The sequence below is a fragment of the Parambassis ranga genome, unplaced genomic scaffold, assembly GCF_900634625.1.
Source record: "Parambassis ranga unplaced genomic scaffold, fParRan2.1 scaffold_128_arrow_ctg1, whole genome shotgun sequence".
Classification (NCBI taxonomy): Eukaryota; Metazoa; Chordata; class Actinopteri; family Ambassidae; genus Parambassis; species Parambassis ranga.
This window is the reverse complement of record NW_021144706.1, coordinates 5,213-19,282: the sequence shown is the minus strand read 5'-3', so window position 1 is coordinate 19,282 and position 14,070 is coordinate 5,213. Positions and strand designations below refer to the sequence as shown.

Below are 14,070 nucleotides of genomic sequence, written 5' to 3'. Positions count from 1 at the left end.
CCAGAGAACCAGGAAGGACAGCAGGCAGCTCACCGGGGAGGCAGCACTTTACCTGGGCACACACCTTGCACACACAGACAAATCTTGTCAAGACCGCAGTGCCTGTCTTTAGCATTCCTTGTCCATACTTACCTGTAGGGTCTTAACCAAGACCTGTGTGCACGTGTCTGTGTGTGTGTGTGTGTGTGTGTGTGCGCATGCTGCCAGTCCAAATCTCCTACTTCCTTTTTTCAGTCAGGTTCCTTCGTGACATCTTGTAAGATGATCTTGATGACATTGTAGGGTGTGTTTGATGACATCACATAATGCCTTCATGTCAGAGTTGTAACCTCAAATAGTGTCCTTGCTGTGGTGTGATGTCGTCATGATACGCATGCATACATCTGTACCATGCACAGATCTGTACCATGCAGGAATCACTATCACAGTCAGAGTTCGTATCAATGAGCAGAGAGCTGCAGTGGGCAGAAATCCCCCACAGGTGGTCAGGTGGGCCTTTGTAGTATTTGTGATCTGCTCATTGTAGCCTTTAATCATCGGCTGAGCATGAAGTCTGTAGTGCCTTCGCACTACTCAGTGCTCAGGCCCTAACAAAGGTGGGGGATGTAGCTCAGTGGTAGAGCGCATGCTTTGCATGTATGAGGCCCTGGGTTCAATCCCCAGCATCTCCAAGGTCAGCTCTAAGAGTTAATTGTTTACACCTAACAAGTCCAATGTGCTTCATCTGGTCAAGTTCAGTAGAACTGATGGAGCCACTTGGGCTACGTTCAGTCTGCAGGCTAAAGTGACCAAATCCCATTTTTTTGCACTAATGTGACCTGTATCTGATATTGTCATGACAGTGTGAACAGCTCAATTCCGATTTTTTTATATCCGACCCAGGTCACTTTCATATGTGGTCCTAAATCAGATACTTATCAGATTTTTTGCAATGCGACCTCAGTCTGAACGGCTATGCGGCATATATCTGACTTTTGCGTCAGTGAAAGGCGACAGACGTCACAATTCTGCGACACAGGAGCGGGCAGACAAGCTGTGTTGTTAGCAACAAGCGCCTGTTGCCAGGAAGTAGAGCCCAACTCCAATGCGCGGCTCACAGATGAGGGAGATGTCGACTGTGCGCTCGCAGACATATTCAAAGGTTCTCGTCATTCTGAAGTTATGAATGTTGAATGTTATGAATGAAGTCAGTGTCGCTAAAAGCAGTGACATCACTATCCCACCACTCCGCACCCACACGCATCTCTGTACAGACGCTGCAGCTACTGCTCTCTTCCTTCTCAGCGTTCTTCTTAATTTGGTTGTAATTATGTGGCTACGATCGGACATTAACGTAAACAAAGCCACACAAGCACACATTGTGTGACGTCGTGTCCTCTCTGCGCATGCGGGTCACTTCAGGGCCACAGTCCGTTCACACAGGAGAGTGGTAGCAGTCGCATATTATTTTGTAAACACTGTCGTGACCTTCCCTGGTCACCCCGGATTGTCAGATTCCTTCTCCTGTATTCAGAACATTGAGTGAAAGAAAATACCCTGGGTTTTGTAGTTCTTCAAGACCCTCGTTGGTATTCCCATATTGGGACATGTTGCCCCTTTATCTCCACCTACTAATTATCATAATTGGTCTAACATATTATGACTATGAAACCCTTTGTCCCTTCTATGTTGGTTGATTTATCTTACGTCCATGCCTCCTAGTGCTTGGCCTTCACCGCATCAAAGAGTTCCTCCCTAACTCTTTGTAAGAGTTACAGATGTGTTTTCTCTCAGTGTAAGCTTATATAATCAAATATAACGTGGTCTGTATCATGTCATTGCGTAAATAACCTTGTATACTTCACAACACCAAAAAATCGGATTTCACCAAAAATTCCTAATTGAGCATTAAGACCTGCAGTCTGAACGTAGCCTTGGAGAAGTGGCGAAACGTGTTCAAAAAACAATCCTTCAGTCCAGGTGTCTCGATGTAAACTCCTGAATAAACTGAGTTGTTCTCAGCTAACCACGTGCAGCAGCTGATCAATGAACACAGCTGCACTGCTTCCTGAACCAAACTGGGCCAGCTCTCCTCCTGCAGCCGCTTTTTCAGTGTGACTTTAGTATGAACACACCTTACGCAAGCATGGACATGCTTGGAAGAGTGACTTTCACCCAGACCCACCTCCACCACATATAAACCATTTTTCCCACCAAACAGTTAGAACTGATGAAGCTGCTTGGAGGAGCAGAGAAACATCTTCAAGAAAAACTTGAAAAAGAAAAAAGAAAAAAAAGTCCAGACGCTCTCTATGAACATGACCTGGATGACATGTAAACATACAGTGTGCTCTTTGTGATCTGTATTCTGGCTCTAAAACAAGTGCCCCTTGTGAGGGTTGAAGTCACAATCTTCAGATGATGAGACTGACTCGCTGAGGTGAAACATGGTCTTATTTCTTTTTCTTTTTTACCAATGTTCCAATGTGAATTAAAAAATGATTAAAATTATATACACTATTATTTATTTAATAGTTGTGATTGAGATATATATTTTGTTTCTTCAACGTTTCTAATGCAGCTACAGTATCTCTTCTCTCATCTTCCTCACCTCTCTTCCTCTGCCTCAGTGTCTCCTCTCGTTCTAAAGCTGAGCTCCAGCTGACAGACTCTTCATTCTGTCTGTTACAGTTTTAAGCTGGATCCATACTCCGCGAGAAAAGAGCGGAGAACGCACTCCACGGGTGGTAAGAGATACAAAAAAAAGGTCTTTTTCCGCACTGAGGTACCATACTCCGCGAGACGCGTGTGTGCAGAACTCCTCATACGGCCCGCCCACTAAACTATAAGGAAAGACTTTACTGAGTTTTTTACACCACAAGGACTTGTGCCATGGCAAGAGGGCATTATACAGAGAGGGTGCCTGCAACAGCGTGAGATGTCCGGCGATGAGTTGTGAAAATGCGACATTAAAAGTAACAATAGCAAAGATTCAGTGTTTGCGCCTTTATTACCACATTTGCACATCTACTGTGTTCCAATGTGCCTGCGATACTTCAAACTGTCCGGTGATGAGCTGTGAAGATGCGACATTAAAAGTAACAATAGCAAAGATATACAGACATTGTTAACGAGCCTATTATGCCCGGGTATGTAGGAGTATAGAATGGTAATAACAGTCACCATCTGGTATGTGTGAACGGCTGTCTGGAGTTATTGGTGACAAATCACCCTGACTTGCCTTTCTTTCTTTCTTTTATTGCTCGTCATGCAAAACCGGTATGGTCTTATCTAAATCTGTTGAATCAGTGCTGTTTATACACCTACCTATATACCTGGAGAGGCACTTGTGCTTCTCCACTTTCATCACGCCCACAATAAATTCCGACCAATCACAGCATGGTTGCCGCACAGCCTTGAAAGACAAAGTTCGGCCCGGACCCTGTGCACAGGAGTGCGGATCAGCGGGCGGTCAGAGACAAAAAATGACGTCATTTTGTGGGCGTAACGTCTGCAGGGGGGGAAAATGTCTTTGTCTCGCGGAGTATGGATCCAGCTTTAGTTGTATGCAGATATCATCCTGGCAGACAATGGTCCACTATAGCAGGATAATAACAATACTTTTTAAATGGGTGTTCGTCATGTAACCATGTTCTTAACTCCTTAAACCAGTTGACTGCTGTCAGTCAGAGTGACTCAGCCTTCATGGATGAACCACACAGGTCAGATAACACTGTCCTCAGACCTGGTTCAGTCTGTTAGAAAGCTACGAGCACGTCACGCCCCTCCCTGAACATGACCGGCTCGTTATTATCATTCAGGTCAACAGCAAAATTAGCAAAACCCACATAGTAGCAACAATCCTGCTCCTCCGCTGCATGTTCACCTGAACTGCGGATTCTGCTGTTCAGCAGCGAAACGTCTTTAAACCCTGTCTGTCTGTCTGTTTGTGTGAGGCTGCAGTGAGAGGGCTGTATGAGTTCTGCACACACGTTTCAAATTAAGATTAAGACTTTTCAATACTTTAAGGGCCTTCATTTTCCCACTATGATTCATCAACTTTTAATATTTTAAGACCCCGCGGACACCCTGACTTCAAATGTCACTTTGTATAACAACTTCGTGCAGTGAAACTGAAAGTGTAATGTATTTTATTGTGTCAGCCTGAAACCATTCAACCATGTGTGGTCGAACGAGACTACACTAGTGTGCATGTGCATGGAGATCCAAATCCCAAACAATCCATGAACCAAAACACACCGCAATTCATTTTATTCACCACTAGATGTCCGACTCAAGCACTGTGTCAGAGAGTGATAAGAGAAGATAAAATAAGATAAAACAGTGGAGACTGCGACCTGAACGCAGCGCCTTGGACCGCTCGGCCATCCTGACATGAAAAGCGTGCTGTCCACACAAGTTTGGAAAAGCTCAAGGATGAACACTTAATAAACAATCTGAAATCTTCACTGACACTGAAGTGGACAGACTGAGAGTGTGTCTGTCTATGCTATCTCAACAAGTCTTGAGCCAGAGATGAGATTTTTCATCTGGTCACCACATGATGAATCATTCTGACTATTGTAGTACCTTGAGATCTGCCTTTCCCAGGTGTTTTGTCCTTAAGGTGAAGCAGTCTCTGCCTCAGGGTGAAACTGGGTTTGAAATGTGCTGGGACGTTTATCCTTTGCCTCCTCATTGCACACCAGTTGTTCTCGGCCCAGCAATTTTAAAATGACAGTTTTTGGAAGTGTCAGATGGACTGTGCCAGGGTTTGGTCCTCAGACATGGAGGAGCATAAAGTGATCTTGGAGATGAAAAGAACTGTTGTTGGCAGGATTCGAACCTGCGCAAGGAAACCCCAATGGATTTCAAGTCCATCGCTTAACCACTCGGCCACAACAACCAGCAAAAGGTAACAATGAAGAGTCTGACAACCCAGGTTGGTTTTGTCCATGAGTGCATGGTCTTGTCCAGGTTGTCCTGTCCAGTTTGGTGTTGGTGCTCCTTTACTTGTTTCCATTTCATTCGAAGGTAAATCTGCGCCGACCAGAGTCTCTGTTTGACAGACAGCTATCACAGAAAGTTAAGTCAAAGTCAAAATTCCGGAATGAAAAGCAGAAATCTAGAATAAGTCATAAGTCAGACAGCACAAGAGAAGCAGAAAGACTGATGTGAAGCATCAAGGTATCATGCTGAAGGTTAGTTCATACTTTTAGACCTTCCTCACTTTGTGAGGCCTCAAACAGTCTTTATGCTGCTAAATATTGTATTAGACAAATGGAAAAGAATCATTGTTGTGCTAATATCACAGATGGATAGCATCTCCATCACAGTCTAATATAATGTTGTGGTCCAGGTGCTCCTAAAGCTGTCAGAAGATGCCATGTTTCAGTGTCTCCTTGAAGCCTGTGTAGATGAATGTATGGAGAGCAGCAGCAGCTTTGTTGTGACTCACAGCTCTCAGTCCTTGTAAATGATTGGAATGCATGTAGTGCTGTTTATTTCCACATTGTCCTGTTTAGCTGTCCAGGAGACTTACAGGCACACGGGTCAAATGAACAGTAACACTTTGGATTTGTGGGATCAACAACTCAAACTGCAGCAAACACACAAACAATGTCTCATTGTAGTAAGTTAGTCAATCAGCTACAAGCTGAATGTCTGTCCTGACCTGGACACATACAACTTCTGTCTATGCACACAATTTACAGCCATAATCCCGGTGAGGACAGTTGTGTGTCTTTCCACTCTCGTTGTTGTACAGTAAGACGCATGAGCTCAGGACATTTTCAGCAGTTGCTCTGTTCTAGTTCACCATTTTGTCTGGCTCTCTGCTTATGTTCTGCTTTGATTCCAAATACAAACATCCAAACATTCTCAATGTATAGCTGCACTAATCTCAAACATTCTGTTCAGAAATAAACAAATGCATCTTCATTTCACAGTCACACATGTAACCAACTTAACCTCATAACTTCATATAAGCGTACTTACTCTCTGGTTATGAGTCTAGCTTTAAGGTAACACAGACAACATGGAATTAGCGTCTGTTAGCAACATGCTATTACGTGTTTCTCTCACTTTGTGAACACTCGTAAAACATAAAAAATCTAACAACACTGTCTGCAGTCACTTAAGATACTAACGGAACGGATCTGATCACTGACAAGTGAGCTGAATAACACTGATGACCTGGTTACCATGGTAACTGTCAGTGGCTGGATATATGAGGCAGCAAGAGAACATTTGTGTGTCTAACATGGACTGAGGGTCATGGTCTGGGTACTTCCTGGTTGTTGTTGTTGGTCTTTTTCTCCTTCTTTGTGTGTGAGTGAAGGGGTGAATGTTTGCTGCTGTATTAGCTGCAGTACATATTCATGAAAGGATCTGATTCTTCAGCATTGAGCTGTGTGAGTGCTGCTATCAGGAAATCAGAGTTAAACAGTGAGAGCAGAAATCCCCCAGAGGGCTGGACCTGACTGCTGTCCTGATAAAGACATGAGCAGAGACATGAGGAGGACTGTCTGGAGGACACACAGAGTGGACATGGGTCACAGAGTGCTGCTGCTGTTTGTGTCTCTGCAGCATGGGCAGCTGCTCCTGCTCCACTCGTCACCGGCTGATTGTTCACACCTGTGATCAGTCATCAGCCAATCCTGCTGCAGCTTCCATCTAGTATATGTGTCCAATGGAAGCTGAGCAACATGTCAGCTACACACATAGAAACACTACACATAGTTTGTCATATAAATAACATGGATTGAATCATGTTGTACAGTCAATGGAAACAAAAAGCACTGAGAGTGGTGCTGGTAGTGCAGCAGTGGATGGAGGCTGAAGTGCTGCCACCTAGTGTCAATATTTGGTATTTACTCTGACTACATATTCCACCTTTAACTCTCTGCCATATATACTGTGCCATGTGTGAAGTGAATAAAATGTGAATGTGAATTTATTGTAAAGAACTTTACTTATTATCCCTGTTATAAGTGAGCAGTGTGTGTGTGTGTTGATGGAGTGTGTAATGTCTGCTCAGTGTTACTGATGCTGCTGTGTGTGATCTGAAAACTGATCAAACTGTGATGTGTCTGATGCTGACAGAAGAATCAGAGGTCAGACAGTCGGATCCTCCTCTGTGACACCTTTAACATCATATCAGAAATCTCTGTCTGCTTCTGGTACATGCAGCTGATCACCAGCAGGGGGCTCACTGCTTTGCTGTCACTCGGGGCCTGTTCTGTCTGCCACTGGGATATGATGAGGTGAACTTCAGAGTTTGAATGGATTTCATTTGTCATGTGTTTATGATCATTTTATGAATCAGTTCAAATAAAGGAGACTCACTGAAGTCACAGTTTAGTGTTTTAATACTTATACACACTTATTTTGAAGCTGCTATCAACTTGATGAGTCTTCCTGTTGAAGCACGAGGCAGGACGTGTGTCAGAACATCCATGAACTGAGTAGATTAAGAGGAAAGCTGATGTGTCACAGCTGCTGGTTGTGTCTTTCAGTGTCTCCATCTTGATGAAATGAGGTGTTTTACTTCCTCCAAGTAGAGTGGACCTGGCTCACAGAGTGCTGCTGCTGTTTCTGTCTCTCTGTGAGCATGTTAAACAGCAGGCTCTGAATAGTGACGTCATGATGTCACAGTCACATCAGTCTAATCTCCCAATCGGAGAGAGAGCTGTCATCAACAGCAGGAAGTGCAGGAAGCTCATGGTGTGCAGGCCTCTGATGTGTGGAGGCTGTCGGCTTGTAGCAGCCAACAAGAAGGGAGTTTGTAAAAGTTCTCTGTAACTTTAGATGTGAGGATTCAGAAAGAACTTAGATCAGATATGTGCAGCACTTGTGCAACAGATACTCCAACAGTGACAGCTCTTCTGAAGAAAGCCTGAGGAGCTGAGACCTGGATGAGACACTGATACAGCTTTGCTCTGCTGACAGGAAGGATGAAGGCTGACCACACACACACACACACTGACACACACACATACACACACACACACACACAAGGGTTTTTATGGTTTAGATGGACAATTTCTCGAAACAGGCCTGAAGGTGGTTTAGATGGGCTACCCTTTCCCATGGTCCTAGAGCTATGGGAGTTGGCTTAGGTTACTCTAAAAAATTGAAAAAAATTTGGGTCACTTCAGAGTTCAGATACACGCAACAGAACTCTATACACATGACCCTGCTCCAACTGTGGTTTGAGCAGACATTTCACTTTTTGATAAATCTGTGGTTTATGAGAACAAGAAAATGCATTATCTGGACTATGACGTCACTTTTAAATTAACATGGATTAACATAAATACACACCTGACAACACAGGATTAAATGGACAGGTTGTTTAACGAGTTTGGTTGCCTAGCAACCAAACTTATTGGTATTCTACGTGCTATTGCACAAATACACAACTAAAAATAATAAATATAAACAAAAAGAGGTGCATAAAAATGAATGCACTTACATGTTCCTTCTTGCTATATATTTTAACAGGAACATTCTACAAAATAAATATGGGAGGTTTCAATATAAAGATAACTTAACTAACACAACCGTGTACTCTTCTTTGCACAGAATTTAAATTCAATTTGATTATAAGTGCATTTACATTAATCAAATGTAAAAAAGCATGTCACACATGCATACAAAACAAACTTTAACTCTAATAACTTTATATTAAATCTGTTACTACAACGTAGTTACTCTCCCATATTAGTAACTGATTGCTTTTAGAAACTTGGTTTCTATGTGCAAATCTGTGGATTTACATACATTACATTACATTTCCTTCTGTGACTGTCTTTTTGCAGCTACTCCTCGGTTTCTAACAAAGTCCCTGATATTTTGCACTGTCCTCTGTGCTAAAACAGACCCTTCAGCCATCTTGCAGTGAGTGCATTCAGTTTTGGTTGCCAGTTGTCCTTTAGATATGTGATCTTTAAAATGTCGCATTACTGCGTTGACCTCAGCCTTGGACCATGGTTTCTTTGGTGCTCTTTACTTCATTATCTGGACAAGCATCTTGTAGAAAACAGAAGACACAGACACAAACAAGTGTGTTAATACATTTACCTATTGCCACAGATTCCTGTTTACTTATTCCTAGGATTAAATCATTTTTTTACCAATTCATCATAATTTCACCACTGAGACGAAGTTTCACATAAGCTGCAGCTGAAAAATAATGAAAATACTCTTTATGTAGTAGAGTGCAATGTTTAAAATTAAATATTAAAATTATTTTGCCAGAGGTATCAAGTTACAATTAAAGTAGAAGAGTATAAGTAGTAGAAGTGTCACTAAAAATCAGTCTGATGGCCACTTTCAGGAAAGACCTCCTGTGGCGTTCTGTGCTGCTCTTGGGTAGTCCCAGTGCAGTCCCGTGTTGTTCTCCTCTGTCACATCCACCACAGACTCCAGCTGAAACTCCCAGGAGGAAAATCTGCTTGTGGGTTAAACCACCTGATTTCAAACATACCCGGAACCCATCAGAAGGTGCTAACTACTAGCACTGCTAGGTGCAATCAATAGTGCAGCTACTATTGCATCATAATAGTAGGGGTAACACTGACGTGTCAGCCCTCCTTGTGTGAAGACAATACTACGTTAAGACGTGCATGTCTACTTGGGGCCTCTGTAGCCCAGTCTTGCCGCACCTAACTCAACATGCAACCCAGCTCCTGATCCAGACCTCGCCTCTCTTACCTACTGCAATGCCCTCCTAATAGGTGTTCCAGCCGGTGCTTCTGCTCCAGTATGCAGCTGCACGTCTGATTTTCAACCAGCCAAAAGAGCACACTGCTACACTGCTTACATCAAATTCAAAGCACCAGTGTTGCACTCTTAGTAAGGTTTTTGATTGTGTTTGTTTTCATTTGAATGTTAATCCTTCTTTTAAGTTGCTTTAGACAAAGGCATCTGCTAAATGCATACATGTAATGTAAATGTAATGATCTAAACTTCTAAAATACACAACACTACATAGTTATCTATTTTATTCTTTGAATTTGATTTGTGTCTTTATATCAACTTTTTAAATGTGTTTTCCATCGTCTCCATGAATGTGTTTACGCCTTATGTAACATTGCTCTGCAACTAAACTTGCCTTACCTTCAGATACAGAGACAGTCTCATTTACCGTGGATGTCACTGTTGACACAGTTTCTGCTGAACACATATGGAAAAAAGTTTTTTGTCATGGTAAATACATTTCATCATCAGAAACACAAGTATAGTGTAAGGCAACTTACCAAAACCTCCCGTGTCATGGAGCGGCTCTGTGACTGTAGACTCTGAAGCAGCATCAACAGGTTCACGAGTTTCACACTCTGTTGCCGTTGTGAATTCCGTTCCACTATCATCGGACTCATTCTCGCCGTCCTTGGCTTCATCATCACTAAACACAATTTCCTCTGGGACATGGTGTGAATAAAGGTCAAATGAAGACAGTGTACACATGCACTGTGTTCAGACTAAATAATCTCTCAAGATATACATACCCTCAAGTTCAATCTCATCCAATGATTTTCCCTGCATTCTGGAAAGATGTCCTTTCTCCATTGAGAGAAGTAGTTTGAGGGTGGCCTCAAACTACTTCTCTCACAGCCTCCTCCAGGTTTTGTATTGAGAATTCCGAGCGCAGACACACCAACAAGCGACCAACTTCCCTGAGCTTCTGTCTCATGTATTCACTCTTTGTAGCATCTTGCCCATGTCTGTTGTAGAGGGACTGGGCAAACTGAACAATACACAGGTCATTTCGCACAACCGAAGCAACCTCATCCTGTTTCATGGCTGTCAGGAGCTTCCACACACCACCTGGAATCCGGTGACTGGATGCAGTCTGTAGAGCAGCCAAACCCAGCACTCTGGTTCTTCCAGGTTCCTTTTCAGTATCTTTATTTTCTGGCTTGCAGGGGCATTTGCGGACATGTCGCCAAAACCTTTCCGAATGTACATCCCTTGACAATGCATACAGGAAATAAACTTTCCTGCCAATGATTTAGTTTTAGGTTTTCTCTTAACTTTCAATGGTCCATCTTGTAAAACTGCAACGTTATGTCTAAAATTTCCCTTATTTCTCATTTTCTCTAATAGTGTTTTCCGCTCTTGTGAGTGCTCAGGTAGGGAAAAAACATACAAACATACAACTTCAGCGTGCGTTTTATGTGTTCTCAGGTGGCGAGAAATTTTGCTTTGTGGCTTACCACAAATGTAACAGTAATTTTTTATGGTCATAGTCAATTGACTTGAGTTGTGATTGAGAAGCTGTGCTTCATCCTTTGGCTTTTTCTTTGATGCCTTTTTGGTGGATGTACCTAAATGTGATTTTTTAGCAGCACTGGGAATCACATGGTCTTTAAGAGGTGGTGGAGCCTTGGATTGGCTAGGCCAAACTTGGATGTCTGCATCTGATCCATGAGATGTTCCTTCAGCCATAAGAGTTTTTTCTGTAACCTCTCTACCGCTAGACATCGGGTATGCTTGTATCTGAATCATTATCATTTTGTGACTCCGAGTCTGGTATGTACTCCTCATCAGACAGGCTGTGATCAAAATCTGATAGGTTACCCACTTCTGAATTGTCCTCATCTGACACCAGATTGTCCACAGAACATATAGAAGACTGTGGCTCCTGAAAGAATGAGAAACAAATTAAATAATTGGAAACAGCAAGAGATGTTAGATATTCAAGAAACCTTATATAGGGACTCACCTGTGAATGGTGCTGGAGGTCATCTGTAATTCACTCAAGGCATTTTTTATGCCAGACGCCCAAAAAACTGTAACACATTTTAAAAGTTTTAATTTTATGGGTAAATTAAAAATGTCTTGTGTCATAGCAATGATTTACACAGAAACAATAGAAATGTTGTTTTAATTTTAATAAAATTAATTAATTTTAATTTTAATATTTTTTAATTAAATTTTAATTTTTAAATTATTTTAATGGCTGTATGTGGAGTTATTTTTAGTAAATCTATACTGTTATACGAGCTGTACAATGACTCCTTTAGGTTGTATCAAAGTTTTGTTTCTATAGTATTATCCCATGAAAAGATACAACAGATACAACAAAAATATGAGGAGTGGGCTCACCTTTGTGAGATACTGTAAATGAGAATGCCACAAAGGATCAGTTTATTACATGCAACTAGATAAAAATACATGTAGTGTACCATAAAAATGCCACAATAAATCCTCCATCCTGAAGGTTCAGTGTTTCAATAGTTTTAAATGTGGAGGCTTTATTTCTTGGTGGTGTTGAACTACATACAACACCACATTTAGACTTTATTTAATATAATTAAATTGACAAAATGATTATTGCATGTGTCAGTAGGCTATGACAGAACACGACACAACAAACAACATATCTGACAATTGGCATCCAGTTGCATCAGTTTGTATGCACAAACGTTAGAAGGATTATTTTTGGACTGTTGTATTAGACACCTTCCCTTTCAGGTGCACCTATGTTTTAGGTAGATGTAAGGAGTGCACGTCCACCTACGGCCCTGTACTACACCACTGTACTAAATACTGCAGCTTACCTTTGCACTTATATCCAAGCCACTTCAAGGAGGATACAGGTCCCACACACTGGATGCACTTGTCCAAGGATGATACTGTTGTGCACACAAGCTGATGCTTCTGACACTGTTGGTGAAAATGTATGGTAATATTTAATAATGTGAAAAGTCACATACTGATAGCTAGAAAACCATAAACGTAACCTAATATTAACATGGCATACAATATACTGTACCTTTTTATTGCAGACAACTGGATCCATTTCATTAGAACGATGAACTGTTTCGTGCCATTTTCAGTGGTTCCCTAAAACAGTAAAAAAGAGCCAACGGTTAAAAACTACATCTGCATTGATATCCGTTTTCTCATGTTAGGTTTTGTTAATACCAAAAGAGAAGAAACGTAGTGTAAAGAAATACTTGCTTTACAACCTTTATAGTTTTTTTAGACATACAGTTTTTTTAGACACATTATACTAAACCAGATAAAATTCAGCTTGTCCAAGAACTTCTAAAAACAAACTGATGACACTATCAACCGCACCTTGAGGATTGGTGGTTTACTGCTTAATCACACACACATTCAGATCCTATGCCAACTTTCACTTTCAGAGAGAGTACTTACAAAACACATTTCACATTCAGGTGACTACATACACACATACCTACATTACGGTTGGTGGACTTACGAAGTGCTAAATTTTATGTACCGTTTCATTCTGGCTGTGTGGACCAAGCAGTGGACTTGTCAAGTTCCTGCCTTCATCCATCTCAGCCTGGTTGCCTTCATCCATGTCAGCCTGGTTGCCTTCATCCATGTCAGCCTGGTTGCCTTCATCCATGTCAGCCTGGTTGCCTTCATCCATGTCAGCCTGGTTGCCTTCATCCATGTCAGCCTGGTTGCCTTCATCCATGTCAGCCTGGTTGCCTTCATCCATCTCAGCCTGGTTGCCCTCGACCATCTCCTGTAACAATACATAATGGAGGAAATTAGTAATGGATATACATCAACAAAGAATGTACAAATTGAGATTTTAGAGGTTAAACCTGCATGCTTTTACTAAGACATACGTGGGGGGGCTTACAAACACTGTCCATATAAACCATATTAAGTTCAGGTGACTGTACACAAACTCACACATTCAGATCATATACTAAACTACATTTAAAGTCCTTACAAATCACTGTCCATATAAACCATGTCACATTCAGGTGACTACATACACACATACCTACATTACTTGTTGGGGATTACGCATTGCCACACGCAAAGAATGAAGTGCTAAATTTTATGTACTGTTTCATTCTGGGTGTGGACCAAGCAGTGGACTTGTCAAGTTCCTGCCTTCATCCATCTCAGCCTGGTTGCCCTCGGCCGTCTCAGCCTGGTCGCCCCGGCCATCTCAGCCTGGTCGCCCTCGGCCATCTCCTGTAACAAATACATCATGGAGGAAATTAGTAATGGATATACATCCACAAAGAATGTACTTTGCCACACGCAAAGTAATGAAGGCCTACATTTCATTTACCGTTCATTCTGGCTGAG

At 41.9% G+C, this 14,070-nt stretch overlaps 2 non-coding genes across 2 annotated transcripts; one reads left to right on the top strand and one right to left on the bottom strand.

Moving 5' to 3' along the window:
• The first annotated feature begins 599 nt into the window (after window positions 1–599).
• trnaa-ugc (transfer RNA alanine (anticodon UGC)) lies at window positions 600–671 on the top strand. The gene has a single exon. It is a non-coding gene; the product is annotated as a tRNA-Ala (tRNA).
• A 4,133-nt stretch (window positions 672–4,804) lies between these two features.
• trnas-uga (transfer RNA serine (anticodon UGA)) lies at window positions 4,805–4,885 on the bottom strand. Its single transcript has one exon. It is a non-coding gene; the product is annotated as a tRNA-Ser (tRNA).
• Between the last annotated feature and the right edge of the window lie 9,185 nt (window positions 4,886–14,070).